Source organism: Tamandua tetradactyla, chromosome 4 (assembly GCF_023851605.1).
Source record: "Tamandua tetradactyla isolate mTamTet1 chromosome 4, mTamTet1.pri, whole genome shotgun sequence".
Taxonomy (NCBI): Eukaryota; Metazoa; Chordata; class Mammalia; order Pilosa; family Myrmecophagidae; genus Tamandua; species Tamandua tetradactyla.
This window is the reverse complement of record NC_135330.1, coordinates 177,259,117-177,275,786: the sequence shown is the minus strand read 5'-3', so window position 1 is coordinate 177,275,786 and position 16,670 is coordinate 177,259,117. Positions and strand designations below refer to the sequence as shown.

The window sequence follows — 16,670 nt, the reverse complement described above, 5'->3', positions numbered from 1 at the left end:
TGCCCTTACTAGACCACGGGCTTAATGTTTACTCATTTTATTCCTCAGTTTCCTCAACCACAAAATGGAGATAATAAAAGTAGCAATTTTATTTTATGAGAATTAAATAAATTAATACTTTAAAAGTACTTGAAAAAGCATCTGGCACATAATATTAAGTATTTGCTGTTACTGGAGTAGTCGTCATGTGTAGTACAGGAGCAATGGAAAAGGAAATAGTCTTTTCAGAAAATTAAAAATGGCAAGGCAAGACAGCCCTAGGCGGTCTTGATAGAGATCTAACATGGGGCTGCAGAGGGTAAAGTATGTATAAGATAAAGGGGGGGGAAAGTCTACTCACCTGCGAGAAGCGAAGAGGAGGGAGGGAAAGTGTGGGTGAAAAATCCTTTCTATTTTTGGCCATGAGTGTTTTGGGTGACTGCAATGAATCCAAGACATGGTGTCATCTGTGTTTCTTGGCCCTGGCAATAGCCCTGGCCACTCTGGAAATGATTTCACAAGTCCTAGAAGGTGGTGCTGAGTGGTGATGTTGGCATATGTGTTTCAACAGTCCCCCACCTTACCACTTTAGAGGCCATGTCGTAGGTTTGTGAGTCCTTAGTTTATCTCTGGAGTATGGGCTTCATTGGTCACTGGAGTGCAGTGCCAGTGACGGAGGCTGCTAGGTATGGATCCTACTGAATACAGCCTGGTATTGTCATATTCTTAGGCCATTTTCATGTCACTGCCGATTTACCGGCAAGGCAAACTATATTGTGCCATTTGGTTTGAATCTTGGTATTTATGGTCACATTTTTTTTTGATAGAAAGTAGAAGCTCTGGTAATCTTTAAGCTACGTTTATTAAAATAGTAACTTGTTCTATCCTCAGATGAAAGCCACGTTTATTAAAATAGTAACTTGTTCTATCCCCAGATGAAAGCCAAATACCTGCAGAAGAATGAAATGTTGACTCTTCATTCACTCTGCTGGTTGCTAAACATTTGAATGCTTGCTTAGAAGACCCTTTATAAGTTAGTAAGCCAAGTGCTGCTTTCCCATTAACACTGAGATGCTTCTAAATCTTAGTACACCTCCAACAAAGTATTAAAAAAAAAAAAACTTCAGAATAAGGGTGGTCCTTGATAGTAAAATTCCTACTTAAAGTAGAGAATTACTCTGTTAATATGTGGCTGGGATGAATTAAATAGCAATCGATTTCAAAAACCTATGCTAAAACAGCGATAAACAGTAAATTATCCAGTTCAGCAATGGGGTGTTTCCTACAATGTCTTGAAAAGAAACCTGATTCTTTTTCCCAACAGAACATGTGTTTTATTTAGGCAAAGATTCACTCATTAATATTTATTAAGTACCCACTGGTGTGAGCCCTAGACTTCTGTTAATGCTCTCCCTTGCTGGCTATAATAAATAACAACTATTGGTGCTATATTTGAGAAGAGGAATTCCCTGATTTGGATTGTTTAAATTAGGAAAATAAACATAGGTCACTATAAATATTTTATTATTTTTACTACTCATCTATGTAAGCCTCATTATGAAATAAAAATTGGATGAGGGATAAAATTAGAAGTGTGTTTGCTAAAATGCAGTAGCAGTTTCAGGTAAGATGTTAGAGCTTCAGGAGACATTCATAATAATCAAATACCACAATCTCACCAACCTTTATTGACATTGAGTGCCAGGGAGTTTATATAATTTAAGGAAATTCACACAGCTAGCTTTATGGCAGAAATGAATGCAAACTTCTCTCTGCATTTCTTAATTCTTGATCAAGTGGTCTTATTAGGATAGACCCCACTTTCGTTCTTGTTCTGCTTGTCTTTCTATAAGTCAAGGGAAAACTTGTTTCGGAATATATAAAATGAAACAAACAAACCAAAAATTCTGAGTTTGCTTGGTTTCCTTTCGTGCAACTTTTAGTTGCAATGAAAAGCCGGTATTGGTAACCTTTGAATCTAGGTTCTGAGTGCTACAGAATTTCCCCATCAAGAACTGGAATATTGGTTGTGTCATGTTTGTTAAGGACCTTTCTTCATTGCCAATTGATAATGGTTGCAACTTAACCATTGCAGCCTCCTACGAATATAAATGGAATAGGATGAAAAAGCCACATGATTTAATCATTCATTCAAGAGTAGTGAGTGCAACTATGTGTCAAGTATTATAAAAGGAATGTAACAGGCAAGTAAGAATGTACTTTTTGGTAAATTTCCTTTGGCCTAGGATCTAATCTTAAGGTTTGTACTCTTAGAACTTGAATTCATCTTGATATTAAGGGTCATAATCACTTTAAACATAACCATAGGAGACTATACAATTTAAAATGAGAATTATGCAATTTCAATACAAATATCACTTTCACAGAAAACAAATTTCTAGAATTGGCATGACCAGCAGTTTATGTCCTTTTAGTCAGACCTACATATGAAACCAAATTATAACCTCAAGGTTATTTTTAGATCATGGTCACAAATAGGGAGCATAACCCACTTGATTCACATAGATTGATGTGCTGCTTTTTCCTATAGGGATATATCTTTCTCTCTTTCATAACTGATCCAAGACTAATAAGCTGCAAACTCTTCTGATCAGTAAATTCTTTATTTTGATATGTTGCTGACTTAGACCAACTGGGCTTGAGAATATCACTTTTTATAGGCTTTGCTATCTTATTTATGTATTAACTACAATAAATGCCATCAGTTAACTGCACACTTAATATTTTCCAGAAAATCTGCTGGTCTTTAAATGCATTATCTATTTCAAGTTGCATAAACCTATGGGGTATATCTTCTTCTCTTTTGTACAGATGAAAAGTTTCAAGTCTAAGAAGGTTTAAACAGCCTGCAAAATCTTCCACTGGATTAAATTCAAGTTTAACTCAAAAAACTCTCTTAGCTATATTTTCTATGATTGGTTTTTATGGTCTCTTCCCTGCCTCACAACCAGCCAGGCTATGCCTAGTACATAGCTTCTGTCTTTTCCTTTCCCATTATTAATCCTTAATTAATCATTACTTGCTACCTATATTATTAGACTAACCTTCTAAAAGAACTTATGGTAATCTTTTACAATTCTAACCTCTTTTATCCAATTAAAGGATTGTTTTTCCTAAGGCATATTCTGAGCGTGTTACTTACTTCTGAAAAATCATAAAGAGTCACCATTACCTAAAGAGAATGATCATGACTTCTTGGTTGAACATACAGTGCACTCTGTATCTGTCTCTGGAGTCCCTTTCCAACCTATGCTCCTAGTAGTCTTCGCACAGCCCATCATCTAGCCCACAGACACACTCGCTGTTGCCTGTATATAATCCTGCTGTGTGGCCTCTGTACTTTTCTAATTCTCTGTACTCTACCAATTTCTTTATTGTCTATAGCAACAGTAAAGGGCCTGAGACAGTGTCCGATAGATAATACGTGCTTCTTTTTTCCTTTAAATGCTGTTTATCTGACTATTCTGAGTACAAGTCTCTCTCATTAGCTTCCACAGTACTTAATCTTTACCTCTGTTATGGTCCTTACTACCTTAAATTCTGTACTAGAATGACTTGAGTGTGCCATTTCTTACCAGAGTAAGCCTTGCTTTAGGCTGATTCCCCCAGAAGGAAAGACTGAAACATGGATTTGAGTGCCTGTTATTTATTGTAGAGTTGATCTTTAGGAAGCACTTGTGAGAGTGGGGAGTGACACAGGAAAGAGAAGGGTGTGTGTTAATGAGCAGTTAATACTCTGGAAAACTGAGATTCAGTCCCTCTTGGAATGTCTGGAGGACCTTGTAGTGTATCCCCAAATTTCCTACCCAGTGAGAATGAAGCTGGGGTATATACACTAAATTCCATCTGGCCCTGGTCGAGGGCTACTTCCAGGTGTAGTAATTCCCCTGTTTTCCCAGTGTACCCAGCATAGATTGAGCATGTCAAATAGTCAGAGAAAGTACTCAGGCAGACAGCCACTTGGTATGCATTGGCCATGTGTGTCTGAGGAGGTCTTGATCTGAGGTAGAACTGACAGTGTCTGCCATATTCTTTCAGGGCAAAATCTTGATGATTTTTCTTTGCATTGTCCACATTATCCATGGCAATTTGCTTTAATTTATTCATTTAAAAACTAGTCATTTATTGCCTATGAAGTGTCAGATTCCATGATAGGGGTTTTGGATGGATCCATGAAAAAAATAGACATGGTATCTGTACACGCAGAGCTCCCACTCTAGCTACAACTAGTGACACAGATGTCTATATTGCTTAAATGGATATGTGAGTATTATCCTTATTGACAAAGGGTGTGCTATGGGCATTTTGTTAGTACTCTAATAACTGTAAGCAGAAATAGCAAAAGAGATATATGATATTCATGAGGCTATCACGAAATGGGGCATCCATGCTATTGTGAAATATTATTAAAAATAAGCAAAAATCAAGAGTTGTTAAAAACATAGGTGTTTGTGAGTCACTTGGAGAGAAGGGTTAGGTAAGGTTCACGTCCCTGTTTGACAGAGACACAGGATCTTGGGAGAAGGCAGTATAGAAGGCCAGTGGGCTGCTCCAATCTTAGCCATGCTAGAAACCATGTTCCAGCATCCTCCACCCAACCTCCTGTGAGGAAGTAAGTTTTGGGAAAGAAGGGTTGGGTAGATGAGATAAAAGACCCTCTTTGAATATCCAACTCCAACCGGGGTTATGTTCATTGTCCTTCACATACTCCATCTTCTACTTCAATCTCCCCCAAATTTTCTCGTGTTGGACTTTAATTTAGGAAAATATATTCCTCCCATAATTAGTGTAAAATATTTAGATAAGTAATTATTGAGGGAAGGAGTTTAATTCTATTGAATGGGCCAATTGGCATATTAATTTTAAATAAAAGAAGATTGATCTGAACTTTATTTTCACTTTTTCCTTCAACTAGTTAAGAAGTTAGGAAAGTGTCAAAGAGATCTGAGCCTTTCTTAAGGAGAGGCTCAGCTGTCAAGGGGGTGAACATGATATAGGCAATGAAGTCTCTGAGTTCATTAGGTAAACTAGAGGGTAGTGGCCACTACAGAATGTTCCTATAGGAAGGCTGCTGGGTGATTCATTTTCTTAAAATTGCCTCTCCATAGCGCTTTAATTCAGCTTGAGAGTTGTACACATAAAAAATGGGGAGATGGGCAGTTGAACTGAAAGAGATGGACAGGGCCTAAAGATTCCCCTTAGCTCACCACTGCTTGAGACATATCTGTAAGCAAAATTTGTGTGCCTACAGCTAAGAAAGAGAAACATAAACACCGTCAAGAACATTTTATTTTAATCCAGGCAGTTCTGTTCCAGGAGTAAGAAACTTGCCAGTAGGCATGAATTAATACAGCTATCTCTTACATTTATATAAAAAAAATTATCCTAGTATATTTACCTAAGGTATTTTTGAATTATTGCATACTTTAGGCATATAAATTCAATAAGATTTCTCTACTTACAACATTGTGAATGTAATTAGCACCACTGAATTGTATATTTGAAAGTAAAGTGGGAGATTTTAGCTTGTTTATATTAACAGACTAAAGAATAAAACAAAATGTAGGATTGTACAAGAGAGTGAAGCTAATTTAAACTACTGACTAGAATTAATAGTATAATTATAATGTTTCATCTATCATAACAAATGTACCACATTAAATGAAAAATGTCATCGACAGGGAAAACTGTGTGGACGGGTGGTATACGGGAACACTCTGCTTGCTGCTTAATTTTTTGTAAACTGACAATTTCTCTAAGAAAAAAGGAAAAAAAAGACTGTAAAAGCACTTAGGATAAGTGCTAAATGTGTTTCTTTTTAATAATGAAAACATTTTTCTTCTTTACATATTTTCTCTTTAACTTAAAACCAATACATAAAATAATTTCAGCGTTTTATCTGTTTGTAAATTCTAGAAGAATGTCAAATAGTTTCTCAAAGTATAACTATGATTTAGTAAAATTTTCCTGTGAATTCAACAGAAAATATTCTTTGCTACAGTTGCCATTTCTGAAGACAACATTCAGAGAAAGTCATAATAGTCAATGTTAATATTAATTGTTAATTCCAAAGCCCAATTAGCACCAAAATCAAATGTATATAATTGATCATAGAATTTTATGTCAATTATACTATTTGATTAATCTGTGCATCTTGCCATGAATGGATTATAACAAAATGCCACCCATGTCACACAGGAAAATCAACATTCTAATAGGAACATACTAAGTATATGACGAATGAATGAATGAGCATCATGACCAGAATGAATGAATGAGCATCATGACCATTGCCACTCTAACTCTTGAATTTATTAATGCCTGAAGATGTTTTCCATTACCTTCATTTCTCCAATTTTAAACCACAGAAATATTTTACCTTTCTCTTGTTTATATATCAATATTTATACCTTATCATTTGTTAAGAGGGTTCTAGTAGGAGTTTGTTTTTCTAACTCCCAGATGATACTGCTCATTAGGCAAACTTTTCTTGGATCAGTAATGCATGCACAATGTTTTTTTTTTTTTTAATATGATGGTCTTTAAACAAAGTGAGCATGTTTATTAATATCTGGGAGTGACCTCGGTTATTAATGATTTTATTTATGTTAAAATTGGTAAATCCATATGTCAACACTTTTACTTTTGTAATCATAAGTATTTTATTATTTTGTACATAAGTTGGAGAGATCAATAGTTGTCAATAATCCGATGATGTCAATGTAATTTCGAGAAAATGTGTGTGTAAATTAAATTTAATTGATTTTTAAGTATTTACATACTAAGTCTCTCAAACCAAAAGGAAAGAAAGGAAAAGGAATCTCCATTCTTTAATCTCCAAACATAAAGAGAACAGATTCAATATTATCAGGAGATACCTCATGAATTTTATCCACACTGATTCCAGTACAGGTACTTTTTAAATTATTTTTTTTAAAAGCAGTTTTATTCACACACTACAGTCCATCTAAAGTGTAGTACTTGGTTTTGTTTTTGTTCTTTTTCTTGCATGGGCAGGCAGCGGGAGTCGAACCCAGGCCTCTGGCATGGCAGGCAAGAACTCTGCCACTCTGCCACAACCACCCACTTTTTGTATTCATGACAGGATATTCCTATTCTGCATTTACCATTACCAATGGGAAAATGCATACTTTTTCTATATAAACAGGCATAATTTTTACCTGAGACTTTGAACAGCATTATTTCTGGAATATAAATTGTGTGTAGCACAAATCTAGTCGGAGTAGTTTGAATGCACTGCAGAAATAAGCTCTTCTGGACCTTCTCCCCCCAAACTTAAAAAAAAAAAAAAAAGACAGGCATGTTTTAACTCAAGCTATCAGGGTGGCATTTGTCCAATAATATACAAGGTCTATATTTGTCACCATATGTTCCTGATTATTCGATGGGGTTGGTATCAGCAGGTGAGACAGTTTGTTTAATGTGTGACCAGAAACCTCTGTAGCCAGATTTTTGAGATAACATGCTCTTTGCTAACAAAGTCTATGTTCAATTTTTGCTTTTCAAATTTTGCACGCTTCTTGAAACTGCATGGATTTCACTTTGGACTGCCTTTTTTATTTACACATTGTAGGGATGTAAGGAAAAATACTCTTACTTATTTGCTGTTATTGAGGAAAGATTTCTTGTTCTTGTTTCTATGTGTATTCTCGTGTTATAAATTATTTGATTTATATTGACTGTTGAGAAGGTCCAAAAGTGTTGGAGAACCGGAAAACGGGAATAAGGAAGTCTATGATTAGAATCATGACAGACTGATATACTTTACTGAGTAGTCAAATGGATTCTATACTTTCAAGATAATGAATTTAAAGAAGGTAGGAAAGCTAATCAGAAGAGAAAGTGGTGACCTCTCACCCAGAGCACATTCCTCATTATATATGCAGAAATAAATTTCCATTGAGGAACGTTCTAGAAGGTGTTTTCAGTTACCTTTTTTGTTCTGTAACTTAATGAAATCAATAATCATTATGAAAAATGGGAAAGAACCTGTCTAATAAAGAGAGGGCTTCTTATGCTTTATGCTCGTGTAGCCACTAACAGTGGTCTTTAAAAATAATGTTTTAGTGTTCAGAATAATGGAATAACAGGGAAAAGCTGATGTGGTTATCATCTGGCTTCCAGTTGGTTGACCCAATAAAACATGAAGTTATGATTCATGGAAATCACACTAGAGACAAAGACCTTCTTCAATGATTGGCGGGCAGCTGGGACTTCTTCAGTGCCTGGAAATCTCTTGTCAAGTTAGTCTAGGAAAAAATAATGATAATATGGTGGAGTTGCTTTCATTTTGTTTTGTTTTAGATATTAGAGAAGATGTCACTGGTGTACTCTGGCACTTCTTTCTTAAGCTTTGTTTTGCCCGTCAGTGTGTCTTCACACCCCAAATTAGCCACCAGTCTTTGATTCACTTCTGGCTCTTTTCACAACTTCTGTTAACTAAAAGTAGTAACTTAAATGACTAGAATTTAGAGACAGCAGGATTGAGCTGAAAAGAAGAGACTATGCAAAACCCCTTATGTTTGACTGCTGATATAACACCCAAATTAAACAGTGGGAGTGTAAAATATAGCCTGGGGCTATACTCTATACTTTGGAGTTCCTTAGAGAACTAACAGTATGTACATTTTAAAAAGATTCATAACTAAGTATTTTAAAACACAAAGGAATGAGTAGGTTTGCTGCTTATTTGTTCTGATTTAGTCCCGCCTGCTGAATCACAGCTTTGCATTTCAGGGAAACCTACTGACAGCAGCAGCAACAGGGGTATAATCAACCTGCATGAACAATTCCACAAGCAAACTCCAACAAAGAAACATTGCACGTCTTGAGAAATACTGCTGCTGCTGCACTTTGTTATTGAGGTAGTCAAATTTCCTGCAAACACAGTGTAGCTGCTTAGTTATAGCTGATTAGTTGTGTGTGGTATGTGCGTGTGTGTGTTTCTTGGTGTAATTGTCAGAGAAGTCATGAAAACATTTTCTTTGTTCTTTTATGTTCCATTGGGCTGTAAGTCATATCATGACGACTTTGAGCCAGTCAACATTTATTCTCAATGTGTGGGGACTGTCCCTGCCCTCATAGTGTTTATAGTCTATTAGGGAACATAAGATGAACATGAAAATAACACGCCATGGAAGAAGAATAAAATTTAGAGTGCAGAAAACTTAATAAAAGAGACAATCAAGAATGTACAATACTCATTCTTAGGCAAGATTACATAATTATCTATTTACATAATTTATCTATTGACTGTAATAGTATAATTTATAGGTATTCAGAGATTGTTGCATTTTGGCATTATACCCACCCCAAGAAAAATGTGTGGGGAAGGGGGCCACAGGAAAGAGGTTGGTCTTCTTTTGACAGTAATATATTAATGATATGAATACAATCTAGAAAACTTTAGTCTGTGTGCAAGATCTAGTTTTTATTAAAGTGATTAGTTAATTCAGTTAAAAACTCATTTTTATGATCATTGCTTCTTAAGGGGTCTGTTTTGACACAATGCGGGTATTACATTTTTTTCTTACTCCAGGAAGAAATAAAAATTAAACATATGCTCTGTAAGATGAAGAATTTGGAGAGATGAGCTTTTCTGATTTCATAGTATCTTTCTGGAAAAGAAAAAAAAATGTCAGCACTCTAAAGTCAGCAAGCAGGAAAAGTCAAGCTGCCAAAACTCAGATTTTGACTGAAAAAAGATTGGCCATTCTTTGCAAATTAATTATTTTATTCATCCACCTGTGTTATCACTTGGAATTTAGAAATACCCATTATTTACTCTGCCACAAAGGCATAATGGCTCAAGTATACTTTTATTGCATAGGTCTAGTTGTCATATTTGGAGCTAAAATTTAATGAAACCAAAATGTATTATTGTTACTTTCTGTCTCTGGGCCTCTGGAAAGAATATAGGGTCTAGTTACATTCTCCACAGGGGTTCATGCAATTAGATCAAGCTGTTATCCAGTGTTTCTCAGCTCTCAGCCCACCAGGTTTCCTGGTAGAAAATTGTTTTCATGTGGGAAGGCAGGTTATCCAGTCTTGTTGTATCTTGCTCCCAGAAGTGACAACCCAGATGGAGTTTAGTTCACTAGTTCAACTGCTTTCTTATTAAAGTGTATACAAACGGAATTCTTAGCAGTCTAAAAGGCTCATATAGGTGCTCAAAGTATAGTGGGGAAAGAGAAACCAAAGGAAACTATCACTTTGGGGGAATCTAATGTAGTATTATTTATATAAATCTCTGGCATACAATTAAGTGTGCTGTCAGTGGTTGTTCTCATGATATTATTAACGTGAGCACTTTACATACCTTATCTTATTTTATCCTCGTAACATTCATATGAGATAAGCATTATTATCCATGATATGTGAAAGAGAAAACTGAAGCTCAAAGTGATAACCATTTTATTCATGTCACCCATCTACTAGCAGGAGCATCTGGGATTGGAAATTACATCTTCCTAGCTCCATGGCTTCTTTCTACTGTGCCACACATTGTACCATATAGTACATCTTAAAAAAAATAAATAACTCTAAGGATTTTTTTTAAATCACTGATGTTAAAACAGGAACCCAAATATATTTTCAGTATACTGTCTCCAGCTATTTGCTCCTCCCTTAATTATATCTCAAAGATTTTTTTTTTTTTTTTTTTTTTTTTTTATATGGGCAGGCTCCGGGAATCAAACCTGGGTCTCTGGCTTGGCAAATGAAAATTCTGCCACTGAGCCACTGTTGCACCGCTCTCAATGAATTTTAAGGCCATAAAAATATCCATGAATTTTCCCTCGCCTCCCACTGCAAAGCCATAGATACTCCCTAAGGATGACCTACCCTAAGGTTAAATAGCAGTACTCATTGGTAGCTGATACTACTCTGTATACTAGCATAGTTAAGTGACTTGATAAAAAGATCAACTTACTCTTCATTTATCTTCCATTTTTATGTCTCCTTATTCTGGAAGGGAGATACAAATTGTATCTTTGGAATAATTTTTAATATGGCATAATATTTAAAGGGAACTACATAAATTAAGCGTCCTTAATAACACTAATTATTTTTTTCATTTTTTATTAACTTTATTTTTTGTTAGAGAAGTTGTAGGCTTACAGAAATATCATGCATAAAATATATAGTTAGAGGTCCCATACCCCACCCTACTATCAACACCTTGCGTTAGTGAGGTACATTTTTTTATAATTTATGAAAGAACATTTTTATAATTGTACTATTAATTAAAGTCCATCATTTCATTAGGGGTCTGTTTCTACTAATGTTTTTTTCTTATTTCCTTGATATATTTTCATTATGTACATTGGGAATTCAGTAAAACTGTTTGCCTAGATTAAGTTAATATCAATATGTTCATGTTTTGGATTACTATATGTTAATTATACATACCTTATCTTTTAGAATGTATTTATATGAAATTGTGGTAAAATATACCTAACTCATTTTAACCATTTCCAATGGACAATTCTTTGACATTAAATACATTGGCAATTTTGTATAACTTTTACCACAACATATTTCTAGACTGTATTAATGATCCTAAACCAGAATTCATAAACATTCAGCAGTAAGTCTCCTTCTCTACTCACTTGGTAGCTACTATTCTGTTTTCTGTTTCTATGAATTTTTCTTATTCTGAGTATTTCATATAAATCACACAAGTTTGTCATTTATATCAGCCTTATTTCACTTAATATGATGTCTTCGGGGCTCATGTTGTAAGATGTATCACCACTTCACTTCTTTTTACAGCTGAGTAGTATTCAGTTGAATGGGTGTACCGCAGTTTGTTTATCCATTCATCTGTTAATGGATACTAGGATTGCTTCCACACTTTGGCTACTATAAATGATGATGCAATGAACATTGGTGTACAAATATCTGTATGAGCGCCTGCTTTCAATTCCTAGAGTGGAATTGCCATAGAATAATTTTGTGTTTAATATCTGAGGAGCCACCAAACTCTTTTTTTTTAAGTGATAGATAAAAGATGTACCACTGTCTTTTTCATATAACTTTGTTTTTCTAAAGACACATTAGGTAAATAAAAGTTGTAATTGTAAACTGTATACATCTTCCATATAACTAAAAGCCCATCACTTCCTACAGAAATTGGACAAAATTAAACAACTAAGAATTAAGTTATTCTGACTAAAAAGAAGCCTTGAAGATAGTTAAAAGTATGAATTTCTCTCTTGAATATGGTGACCCAGGTGGACCCAGAGCAAAATTTAGATGAGTTCTGGGAAGTCAAGGAGGCGAATAAAGGGAAAGTGTCTGTGCCATGTGCTGCTGACGTGGGTGGCTTTTTACCTCTGCAACAGAGTTTTACCTTTAGTGATTAAGTGATTTAGGCTGATTGCACTAGACAGCCATCTAAGAAATTGGCATAAGGCATAAGTGATGAATGGATTAATGAAATTTTTTATCCTAACAGAGATAAGATTTCCATGTATTTTCATGGAGATATGTGGGTAAATAATCACGTGGCAATGTTCTAAGGAAATAAGGAGAAAGCAGACCTCCTTACCCTAGCACGAGAAGACCTATTCTAGCTCTTGCGTACAGGAGAAGGAAATGTGGAACCCCAACTTTATATCAGAGGCAGCATGACTGTTTGTAGCAAGGCTACCCTAGCTGCTGGAAGATTTCTCCTTTAGGTAGATTGTCACTTTTTTTAAGTGCCCGTGGTCTTCAGAGCAATGTCAGCAAATGAAAAACCACTGTGTATACTTGCAGCCAATACAAGACTTAAAATGCAATGGGATTGAAAGCAATGCAATGTGTGTGTGTGTGCATGGTGTATGATAGTATATAATAAAGTCAACAAAAAATAAAATATAAGTGAGAAGGTTTCAGAGAAATTTCATGAATGAGAATGAGCAAAGTTGCTGCTAAGGAAGTGGAGAGTCAATGATTACTAGAATATATATATATATGTATATGTATATATATAGAATAATATATGCAGTCCATTATATGTATATAAAAGCAGCTGCTGAGGATGCTAAGAAAAAGTCCAGGGTTGCTAGAAATGAGGGGATAATAGATGAGGGATTAATGACCTGTGAAGAATAAGTCGGGTTATATTACAGCAACAAGGTCCCTTCAACAGTTCCTAATTCCTGTTTCTCCTTATTTTTTATTGCTGTAGACATTCCTATAATTCAAAATCTAAATAGCCCTATGAAAAATTCTGCTGGACAAAGGAAGCATGTGAGGAGAGAAGGGTTTTTAGGAATTTTGACAGTTTGTTGCAGCATACATTAACGTGTGGATCCTCATGTCCACGTTATTAAAACCGTTATTCCCAAGGCACAGCATTTTATTGGGAATTCACAGATATTCAAGGTTATTATTGAGAGTGATTTAGGATATTACTTTCTTAACTGAAGGGTAATGTGTTTCCTTACGATACGCAGGAATACAGTTCAGCCCATCTCCTTATGAGGGTAGAAGATGCCTTCCATGCCTTTAACTTCATAAAAAGACCAAAGCAAACATTGTTACAATAATTCTGGTGCCTGTAATTTATGCTGTAGGAATAGCACTCAAGTTCTCCCAGCATGTTCTGCACATACGCTCTTCTAAGACCAGCATCCCATTAGCATACAGGTGATGTGTGATGCTAAATACTTCATCACTGGTCTGAGGCTGAAAAACCCAGAGGTACTTCACGGTATTTTTATTCCACAGTGTCTCTAATTCTGCACTGACTCTGAAACCAAGCCTTTCAGTGCTTGTTCGTTTATGGAAGGTATGTTGCTTGGTTTTTGCAATAGCTTTAGTGCTGATTTTAGCCCTTGTTACTCATTTACTTTATAAAAAATAAAGGAAGTTGTGGCTCATTTATTCAGAAATGGTTATCAGATGTTGCACATTAATATCAGCTACCCCAAATATTTTTTAAAATGACATTTTCATTGAAATTGTTGTTAAAATTCAGTTCTGTGCAATGTTTTTGAACGAATTTAACTCAATTAGTTTTTAAACTAATCTAAGACATCATGGTTTAATACAATGCCATATTGAATGTCTTTTATGAAAATTAAGCATTGGATTGTAGCACTAATAGAGGATCACTTTCAACTTTAATCAATGAATTAAACAGATGAATACAGAAAGATTAGATAAACACCAAATCAAATAAAACTTGTTCAATTTATGTCATAGTAAAGATAAAAAAAAATAGTCACAACAAAGCTGAAAACAAACTCAGGAACCCTAGTCTTATTAATTTTTATATTTTGTAGGTTACTGCTTGACCATTAGATAAGAGAGTATTGATTGAACCTAAATCCCTGCCGAGATATGCAAAACACATTAATTTATTCATGTATCAGTAACATTTTTAATAACTCCTTTGTTTTGATTCTGTTAAAAGATGCTGTTTTGTTTAAAATAATAATAACAATGAGAAGAAAAAGTTTCTTGGTCTTTATAAATGTGGTCACTCACTTTTCCTGGAATAAAAATGCATTTGAATTCTCCTAAAGCAAATTTAGCAGCAGACTTAGAAAATAGATGCTGTAGAGATGATATTACTGATAATCAACAGTAGTAGCTTTTGTTATTCTGGACAAGGCTTTTATAGATCTAATAAATATAGTACATTTTGACTACAGTTTGTAGATTAGGCACTCAATTAAAAATTTGGGTTGATTGAGACACATTTCTAGGCATATATCCTAGAAAATTCCATTCACTGTTTATAACTAACTTCATGGCCAAAGAAAACTCCATGGTCAAAGTTACCTTGATTATTTTTTAAACTAATTTTTGAAATTAAATCATATTAATACCTAACATTTTAAGAGCATCTTTATACATTGTATTTCACATTTATTTTCTCAGTAGTAATATAGCATATCACGACAAGGAAAAGCGTATCATATAGAGCAGAGAAAAGGGTTTGTGATAAACCAAATGAGGGTTTTACACAAGTTGTCATCAAACTTTTCTGTAAAGGGTCAGGGAGTAAGTATGTTATCCTTTAGACTTTGCAGGCGCTGCATGGTCTCTATATATTCTTTTTCTTTCTTAAGCAACTCTTTAATAATGTAAAAAACATTCTTAGATCCTCACAATGCCAAAACACATGGTTGACTGGTTTGGCCTTTGGGCCATGGTTTGCCAACTAGATTGAATTCACTGTGTTGTTGGTGACCTGGAAAGTAAATGCCTTGTTTTCAAAGGCTATTTTGTGCATCCCCTAAGGAAGAGCTATTAAAATTGGTATTCTCTGCCATGATGAACAAATGCACAGACAAAAGTTCTTAATCTTGAGAAATTAGTCAGAATATCTTCATTCTATCCCATATCCTTACATTTTTCTTTTATTGTAGCCTGTCCTTTGGATGTCTTTTAGATCTGTTGGCCATAGACCCTTCCCTTGCCCTCGGATCTGACGTCTCGCTATGCCTACTCCTGAAGAAGAGACCGATTTCCCACTTTCAAACCAGGTCTTGCAGTTCAAAGAGGAAAATCTCTTCTGCCATTTCCTCACAGCTGGATTCTTCTTCCTCTCCAGGTTCAGGAGCTGACGAAATTGCAGGAACTGGTGCCGGAACCAAGGACTGTAATAGATGCCTACTGCTGGACTCATGGAAGGTTTTGTTTTTCCCTGTTGTCCTCAGGGATGCTTCTAAGACCACAGAAAACTGGGGTATGATCTAATGCAGGCCATGAAGGGAAGTACAGCAAATGCCAAGTTCTGAAAACCCACAGCCTATGGAACTCCCATTAAAAAGTGCCACAAGATCCAGAGTATTCTCCATGAAGAGGTTTTGGACCAACCCATAGAATATCAAATAATCAGAGAAGGGGAAATAATTCAGCCACCTATGTTAACTTTTTCAGATACGAATTTTCCAAGATTATTTTAGTTTGTTTATGTATATTATTAAATTTATTTTTTCATGGAAAATTGTGCAAGAGATGTTCTAGACCCAAGTCTGTTCCTCAAAACACACCTTAACCTTTGTAATCATGGGCAGTCTCCTTATCATTTCTTCTAGCCTCATAGCATATATATTTTTTAAATTGTCAATTTTCTGTTCTGTCTTCTGTTTAATAGTTCTGGAGAATCTTCGTAGAGGTGGGGTGTTCCTCATATGCCTGAGCCTCAGTTTTGATCGAAGTCTAAATCTTCAAAATTTTTAATCTTTTTATCTTCATTCTTTGAGCAAGTGATAGCTACACAGAATGTGTTAGCAAGATGTTTCCTTACATAAAAGCAAGATAAACATAAGTGGCAATACATTCTCAAAATTGTAAAATAGCTTTTGCATACTTGAGGGCAACAGCATTCCTTTAAAAAATATGGCTTCATTTTGAATTATAGTTCTATAACATCATGAACCTAGTATGAACTCAGTTTATTCAAATATTAGAATATTTGTGGGGTTTTTTTGTGAGACAGCTAAATTTTAATTTTCTTTGTTGCAAGGACATAAATATCAAATTTTAGATTAAGAAGGCAGAAGAAAAGAGAGACTGAAACTCAAGTCCTGCTTTGCCACTCATTTGGTGGCATATTGGATGAATAAGAATGAATCAATTTCTATATCCACTATTGGTAAAATAGAAATCATGAATGTTTTACATTTGTCTGCGTCAAGGACCTAAAA

At 35.0% G+C, this 16,670-nt stretch overlaps 1 protein-coding gene and 1 long non-coding RNA gene across 4 annotated transcripts in view; both read left to right on the top strand.

The window, feature by feature from the left end:
• The window catches only part of LOC143681544 (uncharacterized), a 103,816-nt gene extending 88,137 nt beyond the window's left edge, over positions 1-15,679 (top strand). The window contains exon 3 of the long non-coding RNA XR_013174728.1: positions 15,572-15,679. This is a non-coding gene — a long non-coding RNA (uncharacterized LOC143681544). The remainder of the gene's footprint in view (positions 1-15,571) is intronic.
• Positions 1-16,670, top strand: part of NALF1 (NALCN channel auxiliary factor 1) — a 636,618-nt gene that overhangs the window by 113,103 nt on the left and 506,845 nt on the right. The window lies entirely within an intron of this gene.